Raw genomic sequence first — 10,164 nt, 5'->3', positions numbered from 1 at the left:
ATGCGGCCAGATGACTTGGCCTTGTTTTGTCTGCAGGAGTTGAGAATAGAGTCCTCTGGCAGTCCCAGAGTCAAGTAACAAAGTGGCATGAATTTGAGGCCATGAAAATATAAGATGAAACTATACAGCTACAGGATCAAATTTTCATGAAAATCAATTGAATGTGGCTGAAAAATAAAAACTTTAAATTGGTATTTGAAGTACTCAGGGGAAAAGATTGACTACTGTTACAGAACAATATGGGGGGGCCTTGGGACAATATACCATTACTGAAAGAAACCCCCATGTCCGTTATGTCCACCGTCTATAGGAAAGATGTTTCTCAATGCTAGAGATTTGTGAAAAGGAAAGGAAATGTTTATTTAATGCTATATAGACTTAAAGTAGTGACCTAATGTCTTCATCAAAATCCCAAAGTCACTTAAAACACCCACAAACACACACAGTCCTTTCTTCCCCCTTTGCCCAGTCCAGAGTACCATATCTCAGGAAAGGAAATAGAAGTCCATGGCTTAGGCAGCTGCTGGTTCCTCCCAGTGGTCCGTCTTGACTGGGAGACCTCCCTGGGTTCCTGGCACCCTCAGCTGACTCACTGGGATCTCTGCTCCAGACGTGGTCCTTTCTCCCAGGGCCACGGGAGTCCCAACTCAGCCAAAACCGCATACTTCTCCCTTCAATGGCTGCCATGTCTGGGTTTAAATCCCCATGCCAATCTTCCTCTGCAGCCCCATTCCCAACTCCTCCCACACTGAGCCACACTTGCCCTCAATCTGCTGTCCTTTCCAGCTTTTCTAGTCACCATCATGGGTCTGGGCAGGTGTGGCCCCATGCCATGGAGCCAGTCCTCTCCAAGCTCCCATGCAGGTGCTGTAACTTGGAAGACCTGCCCCCCAGTTACATATTGGGGGGGCAGGTCCCTTTCCATCCCCCTGGCCTTGAGCATGGCCATAGCTATTTAGCATATCCAAGTGACCAGCCAAAGGCTATAGGTATGTTAAATGACCATGCCATGGATTAGCTGTAAAACTGCCCTGCATGTTCTTGCTCTGTGTGCCCCTTCCCCCAACTCACACCTATGGGGGAAGGGGTGAAGACATCTTAAAATCTGGACACCTTGAGTTCTGGACCCTATTTCAAATGCCCATTTGGGGTCCCCCTTCTTGGCTGCATCCTGTAACAATACCAGTAAGGAACTGAATAAGTGTCTGGGACAATTTGTTGGAGACCAAGAAGCCTGGTATGAACTTTCAGGACTTTATATCACTGAATGTGACTCTGTTAAAGCACCCTTTGTTTGGAAGAGTTTATGATGACTGCTGGGCACAACCACTTAAATTGTACACAGTGTAATGAAGTTAAATATACCCTAGGTGGACTTGGAGACATTGAACTTTTAAGCAAGTATCTTGCACAAACCTTGAAACAGAACAGCAATAATCTGATTGCTTTGTTTGGACTTTACATTTGGGCAAGCTATATTGCATCTAATTCAAAGCAATTGCAAAAACAAAAACAACAAGAACAACATAAAATATGCTAATTGAGCAGCTAGTCATATAAGCAGAGCTTACCATTTTACAGGTAAGAAGGAAACCAAATACTCTCTTCAGGTAATAGAAGGTATGTTGGAAACACAGCAGATTACCCAGTCTTAAGGTTTCGAAACCTTTTTCACGTTATATTTAACAACTGCACAATTGAACTTAGAGGCCTGTGACTTATTTAGTAAATGACTAGAATTCTTTATATACTAATTTTCTGTTTAGGCAGTTGTAAAGATGCTGTTCAAGTAAACTGAGAACTGTCTTGTATTGCTAAGCAGAAAGACAGGGAAAGTCCATGAAACAAAAGTTTCGGGGGGGGGGTGCGTTATTGACTGTATATCATTCTTCTAAAATCACACACATGTAACTGCTTTTAAACTATAATCTGATACAGAGGACACTTCCTTAAATAAACCATAATAATACATTTTATAAAATAAATAAACAAATCAATATTTAGCCATGACACAGATATAAGAATGCAAAAAACATTAATATAATTGTTGTGATAAGTTGAATTCATTAATTCATGATATTAAACTTTTCATTAATTTTACAGAAGAATTTTAAAGTTTGTATTTGCCAGGGCAAAATACTTTTAAAAGAGATGGAAGATCAGGTACTCCTCCTATCAGTGGTTCTTTTAGCTGCTCTTATTAAAAAGCTTCATGTTGGTCTTCTGGCCAAAAAAGACTTGTATATAGACTCACATTGTCTGCTGACACAACCATAAGAAGGGTGACAAACAATCTTAAAATAAACAAAAAACAACAACCAGAACTGCCAGAAAATCAGTGTTTATGGTAGTCCAACAACCAAGGAGAAAAGAGAACCATGCAAAACTAGGGCAAATGAGGGTGTGGTATGATGGTGAAGTTTCCTAACATCAAGTGGCTGTTAAAACTCCCATCTTATCCCAAAGCAAGCAGAAGGAATGAAATAATCAAGATTAGAGCAGAATTAAATGACATAGAAACTAAAAGACCAATGCAAAGGATCAATAAATACAGGAGCTGGTTCTTTTTAAGGACAAAAAATTTCAACAAGCCTTTAACCAGGATCTGTTGAGGACCTCAGTTCATGGGGTCCACAGCATTGTAGCTGAAACAATAGAAAATCAAATAGACTACCAAATCCTGTGGAGAAAAAGGGCAAACAGCTTCTCCCTAAAGGGGAGCAAAAGACTTGGCCCTGGCTTTGATGAGCTTTTATTGTCTTTCTGGGCACAGTACATGAAGACCCTCATTAACTATGTACAGGTTCCCTTTAGGTGGATACCTTTTACAGAAAACAAAGGAGAGCATGCTGGTAATCACAGCACAGAAAAGGGATATTTGCAAATGAAAAGGCAAAAGTGGTTGAATCACTTACACTCCCCTGGGAAGGTTTAGCATGGATTTTAGGAAGTTACTTTGCAGTAAATGTTTGCTACTTTCAGGGTGAGGGAGTTTTAGCAAAAGCAAGTCTCAAAGCGCCCTAGCTACATTGTATGCATGATTTCCTAGGGAAGAACCTATCCATGGGTGTGGGTCCTATGCATCAGACCTTGCTTTCCACTGGGAGCTGGGCCCACACCACTCATAATGGTCCACTACAAGGATTATCACCAAGAAAGGAGATATGACCCAAATAAATAAAACCTAAAATGAAACAGGTGAAATTACAACCAATACAGAAATACAGAGGATCATATGAAAATACGATGGACAAAAGCTTCCCACTAACATCAGTGATAAGGGTGTATGTTTTAACAATTTCTATCCAACATAGTGTTGGAATTCTAGCCAGTGTTCATACAAGAGGAAGAAAAATAAAGCATCCAAACTAGAAAGAAGGAAGTAAATCTGTCCATATTTACAGATGACATGTTGATGTACATAGAAAACCCTATGAACTCCACCAATAAACTACTGGATTTAATAAATGAATTTGTCAAAATATCAGGATCTAAAGTCAACATTTAGAAAACAAGGGCTTTTTTGTACACCAACAATGACATATCAGAAATAGTAATTAGGAAAAATAATCCATTTACTATAGGAACGAGAAAAATAAATTACTAAAGAATGAATTTAACCACAGAAGTAAAACCCTGTACTCAGATATCTATACAGCACTGAAGAAAGAAATTAAGGAAGACACAAATAACTGGAAGTATATAAAATGATCATGGACTGCAAGAATTATCACCATTAAAATGCCCATACTACTCAGTACAATCATTAGATTCAATGCAATTCATATGAAAACACCAATGATATATTTCACAGATAGAACAAACATTTCAAAAATTTACATGGAACTATAAACAGCCTTGAATGACCTCAGAAATTATAAGCAAAAAGAATAAAGTAGGAGGAATCACAATGCCTGATATTTAACTATATTACAAGGCCATTGTAATCAAAACAGTCTAGTACTGGCATAAGAACAGATGCACAGAACAGTAGAACAGAATACAGAGGCCAGAAATAAATCCATGTCTACATGGTCAATTAATATTTGACCCAGAGAGCAGGAACATAACACAGAATAAAAATAACATCTTCAGTAAATAATGTTGGGAGATCTGAATAAGTACATGTAGAGAAAAAATGAAACTACACCCACAAGTTACAACATACATCAAAATAAAGTCAAGATGGATAAAAGTCTTAAACGTAATTCATGACATCATAAAAGTCCTAGAGGAAAACCTAGGCATGAAAATTTCAAATATCCAGGCCAGCAATAGTTTCACTGATATATCTCCTATGGCAAGAGATTCAAAGGAAAGAATAAACAAAGGGGACTACCTCAAACTATAAAGCTTCCGCATGCCTAAAGAAAACAAAAATAAAATTGAAAGGGAACAAACTGTATGGGAAAATATATTTGCCAATGAAATCTCAGACAAGGACTTAATCTCCAAACTATATAAAGAACTCACACAACTCCACATCAAGAAGACAAGCAATCCAATAAGAAAATGGGCAAAGGATCTGAACAGACACTTCTCCAAGAAAGACATACAGAGGGACCACAAATATATGAGAGGAGATTCAATGTGAGTAAACACTAGAAACATATTGAAATTAAAAACAAACTGACAGTAACCAAAGAGGAGATGGGAGGGAACATTGGTGTGGGGGGGGGGAAGCATTTTCAGTAATATCTAGAAAGGATAAATGGACAAAAACGAAAGGCTATAGGATCAAGGATGAGAAGTGTGGATGGCTGGGGTGGAGGGAGTGGTGGGGAAAATGGAGACAAACGTACTGAACAACAGTATAAAAGATTAAAAAAATAAAAACACTACAATGAGATACCACTTCACATCAGTCAAAATGCCCATCATTAATAAATCAATAAACAACAAATGCTGGTGAGGTTATGGAGAAAAGCGTACCCTAATACAATTAGGTGGGGATGCAGACTAGTGTGGTCACTGTAGAAAATAATATGGGATTTCCTCAGAAATGTAAAAATGGAACTGCCTTTCAATTTAGTGATTCTATTGCTGGAACTAGACCCTAAGAATTGTGGATCACCAATTCCAAAGAACCTATGCACCCCAATGTTCATAGAAGTGTTATTGACAATAGCCAAGTGCTGAGAACAACCTAAGTACCTGTCAGTAAAGGAGTGGATCAGAAAACCATGGTATATTAAACAATGGAATAGTAGACAGCAGAAAAAGGAGCTCCTGCCATTGGTGACAGCATGGATGGAGCTGGAGAGCATTATGCTAAGTGAGATAAGCCAGGTGCTGAAAGACAAATACCATATGATATCACCTCTAAGTGTTATGTAATCAAGAAAAAAAATGAATGAGGGAAAGAGAATCTGAGTTTTATAACTAAGGTAGGAAATGATAATGAACACAGGGGAGTGGGAAGGGGGAAAATGGGGGAAAGAAGAGAGAAGGACAAGTAAAGGAACACAAATAGAGGACACCTCCTTGTACCATAGGTAGCCTCAAAAGAAGTGTAGCTTAGATTCCACAAATCTGTACCTTTAAGAAAGGACATATGGCAACACCCTAAATGTCAATAGTATAATCATTCCACATACATTGTCACTGAACCTTCAAAAAAAACAAGATCAGAGAGATTACAAAAAAGACATCCTATCATAAAACTCAACTACTCTAGTGAACATTCATGTCTCTGTAACTTCAGCCACCCACAAGCCTGTACTGAATAAGCCTCTTTGAAGTCCAATTTGACCTGCAGTTCAGAGCAGACATCACTGTCCTCATTCTTTGTTTTCTTTTTTGTTTTCACAAATTCCACATGCTGTTCTTAAAGAGCTTGCATCCAGAAATAGGAATCAGAAATAAATATCTTTTCTAGTTCTATTCATTTTCTGCTTCTTGTGGTTCTGGTGTGTTGGATTGAGAATCTTGGGTACCTGTCTAGGGATGGATTGTGTATAAGCAGAGGTGAATGCAAAGCAAAGTCATGGAGTAATGGGGTCTGCATTGTATCAGATGAGAACTGGTTATGACTGGTAGGTGTGAGGGTGTTAGGCATTGTATGTATCAAAGGGACTTAAGATACCTTGCAGGAGACTTTCCATTTTTTTGGAGACTCAGAAGGAAGCTGAATAATATGAGTGAGGGGCTGACCTATTTGTTTCAGCAGGGGCAACTGAAGCTTGTTGGGTAAAGTGGGGTTGCCATTCATCCACATTAGGATGGACATGAGGGTAAGACACAGGGAGGGGAGGAAGGATAATGTTTTGAAGACTCAGATTTGTTTCCTGACCCTGGAACTAGTGGGAGCACCTGATATACAAGTCCACAGGGGTCATGTGATGTCATATATGGGAAAGAAAACAGAGGGGAGGACCATACAGATTGAAGGTTGGTACTTACCATAAGTTAGGGTATAGGGAAATGGAGAGCAATCGTTCAATGGCTGTAGTGTTTAATAAGAATGATTACAATATTTTAGTACAAGGTAGACATGTTAGTTGCACAACACTGTAATTAAGCTAAATACCACTGACTTGTTCACTTTTTATTATGTAAATTTTACCTCATATAATAATTATGCTTAATTAAAAAGCTAGAATCAAAGAGAATATACTACATGATTGTATTTATGCAAAATTTCAGAAAATGCAAATGAATCTACCCAGAAATAAAGAAAATGAGTAATTTCCTAAAAATTCTGGTAGTTGTGAGGAAGAAATGGAAGGGATTACAAAGGAAAATGAAAAGTTCTGGGTGAAATAGAGACACATGGAATTTGTGTGAGTGCCAATACTGAGCAGATGGTATACATTGCAGATATGTGGGTTATTGCCTGTGACTTGTACATCAGTCAAGATGTAATCCATGCTTAATATCACAAATTGCTTGTGTGGTCATGGGGAGAGAGTATTATTTTTCTCTTAGTGCTGATTCCAAGTGGGCAGACCTGGAAATGGTACCCAGAGGAGGTCAATAATAACTTTGGCAATTTGTTAGTACTGACTGTGTACTCTGTACCTGAGGCACATTCGCTCACTCAATGACAAAACTGAGGCAGTAAAATTCATTTAGTTCAATGAACTTTCCTACCTTTTGACCTTTATACACAATGTGTCCCCTGACTGGAACTCTCATACCTGCCACCTTATGAGCTCTAGGGTTGCCTGGGCTCATTCTCTATTAGATACTTCTCTTTTTGAAATGAGTTAACTGGTCTTTTACCAAGGTCAGGATTCCTGTTCTGTGACACCATAACAGTCCATATTTTACCCTCTGAAACATTATCCCATCTGTAAGTTTTGTACTTATTTATCAAAGGGCACTGACCTTCACTTCACCATTTCCCTGACAGTCTTCTAATCAGAATACAGAAAATAGACAAAAGCTCAGACATCATAGACCAGACTTGGTATTGAGGGAGTTACACAATAATCCAAACAACAGGGACAACAATATTCTTTGATACTATGTTAAAATGAAGTAAGGCATACTTGGAGTGACTTTCTTTGTTCAATTCTAATATGTTGGCTCAGCTCAGAGGATGTGAACTTATTGGAGCAGAGAGATCAGAAGATAAGAGCAAATGAGTTCAAAAATAATGAATCAATCAGCCAGAATTTTGGTTTCACTCTAAGTGAAGTGGGGAGACACTACAAGAATGAAAAATACAAAAGAAATGTGAGTAATCTGTGTTTATTGAAAGTAACCAACATTTTGTCAACCTGAAAATTTGGATTTAGTATATTGATTTTATGCTATTTATTAGAAAGTAAAACACAGAAAAATACTGTTTACCTTCACTACATTTCTGTCAAGGGATTCAGACAGGAAATGTGCTTCAGGATAATTATCTTTAGGGTAATGGACTATGTGTGGTATATGAGAGGGCTTTGGGAAGACACCTGTTGTCTAGATACCCACTCTGTCCCACTGATTGTGAGTTGCCCCCAAATTTCTCTTGCCATTTGGTTCTTCTCTTCTCAATTACCTGTAAAACACTCTCTGACTTCTGAAATATAAGACTCCACTTTCCCTTTTTTTCTCCTTTTCAAAATTTTATGTACCTAATGTTTCCTTACAGTCATAGCAATGTTTAATCTTACCTGAATTACCCATGATCATATGTTAAAAGCTATTTATTACTGCTAATCTGTGTCTGTTATTTTGATGATTAGGGAAGCCAAAAATATTTAGAAGGTGAAATGAACATTATTATTATTTTTTAGCCTTCAAATTAACCAGCCTTAGTAAGACTGCTGGATTGCAAGCAAGGACTTCAGTAATAAGTCAAGTGCATCATGCAGGTAACCTGTAAGTTTGGTTAGATCAGCTTTAAAAGAAGTTACTCTTTTTGGATTTGTTTTGAGAACCTAGAGTCAAAGGGTTTTCTGAAGATTTAATGTGTGTTGTAAGAAGAAGACAGGTCTTGTGAAAATACAAAGGGATTCAGAAAAATTCTGGAGAAGCACATTGGATGGAATTAAAATCTTAAGGCACCTTGAAGTGCCTTTTAAATATTAGTAGTCAAGTGAATACTTAGACACCAGCAATCATGTCCAGTTTGTCTTCTTCATCCACTACTGTGTTCCCAGTGCCTCAGACAGTGACTGGCAAGTTTCCAGTTTGAATTCATTAAACATTTACAGAATCTACAAACAAGAAATGAACAATAAAAATGTCTCCTGGACACCCACAAACAATATTTCTTATTGACCAAGAAAAAATAATAATACCACACAGCTACCATGAATGCAGGAGGCCCTTATAAACCCACTAGTTGCTATAAGTCAAATCAGGAGCTTTTGTGGGCATTCATGCTATACACATTTTTGTAACTAAATTAATTTAAACATGGAAGTATTTGAATGATATAGAAACTGAGCAGGTAACCCTCTTGGATACTTTCTGATCCCAATTTATCAACCACAGAGATTGGACTGGAGTCTTTCAGGCAGCAACAAACTCAGAAAGTACTAGTTAAAATTAGCGACATGTGCAAGGATGGCATAATGTGTACAAAACAATAAAGGTAATACATCACAGGCAAAAGAAAAGAAAAAAATCTCAGGATCTTATCCCTATGTGTGAAAAAGCATTTGATAAGGTACAGCACTCACTTTTGATAGGAAACACTCAGCAAAGTGGGAGTAGAGGAAATATATCTCAACCTGATAAAGGCCACGTATGAGAAATACCAGCCAACATCATAATTAATGGGCTAAAACTCAAAGCTTTCCCATGAAGGTCAGGAACAAGACAAGGATGTCTGCTTTCACCAGTTCTATTCTAATGGTATTGGAAGTCCTAGTCACAGTAATCACACATGAAAAAGAAATAAAAAGAAAGTGTGCTAGAGATGAGCTCCAGCCAACATGGAGGTATAAGTGGAAACCCTTTGTTTCCTTGCACAACCAAAAGGAGTATAGCAACCAATCTAAAATCAATAAACAATAAAAATCACAAGAAAATCAGACTGCATGGATCTCCAACAACCAAGGAATTAAAGAAAAAATCAACCAGAACAACCAGACTGGTAGGGCAGACTGCAGGGGATGACTCAGAAAAACCACAGTCGAGACTTCGGGCAAGATGGAGAGATAGGTGGACACACCGTACCTCCACGCACAACCAAGATCAGAACAACAACAATTCAGAGGCGGAATAACAACCAGAACTGACAGAGAATTTATCTGAATGGAAGTCACACAGCCAAGAAGTTGAAGTAGACCCGTTCATCCAGACAGGTGGGAGGGGTGGAGAGGAGCAGCCTGGCATGGGTTGCAGCAGGAAGAACAGGGAGAACTGGGTGCATAAGGCAACTGGGAGTGCGTAAGGCATCTGGGGTGTGCAAGATCACAGTGGGTGGACCCTGAGTACGCCAGCGGCAGCTGGCGGACCCAGTGAGGCAGCGATTGTGGACCAGGGCAGAGCATGCAACCCAGGATCCCAGGGAAGGGACTGAGGTCCCAGGAGAATGGAGCTACCACCATTGTTTCCTCCTGCCTGCCCCTGCCCCCACATACAACGTCACAATCTAGCCACCGGGGTGTCCAGCCTAAGGCTCTGCCCCTCACTGTAACAGGAGTGAGCAAAACAAAAAAAAAAAAAAAAAAAAAAGAGAGAGAGAGAGAGAGAGACATGTCTCAAACAGAAAAACAGAGC

At 38.8% G+C, this 10,164-nt stretch overlaps 1 pseudogene; it reads left to right on the top strand.

Annotated features, from left to right (window-relative positions):
• LOC114511406 lies at positions 1 to 1,705 on the top strand (annotated as a pseudogene).
• Positions 1,706 to 10,164: the final 8,459 nt, after the last annotated feature.

Source organism: Phyllostomus discolor, chromosome 12 (genome assembly GCF_004126475.2).
Source record: "Phyllostomus discolor isolate MPI-MPIP mPhyDis1 chromosome 12, mPhyDis1.pri.v3, whole genome shotgun sequence".
NCBI lineage: Eukaryota > Metazoa > Chordata > Mammalia > Chiroptera > Phyllostomidae > Phyllostomus > Phyllostomus discolor.
This window is presented reverse-complemented; position numbering and strand designations above follow the sequence as displayed.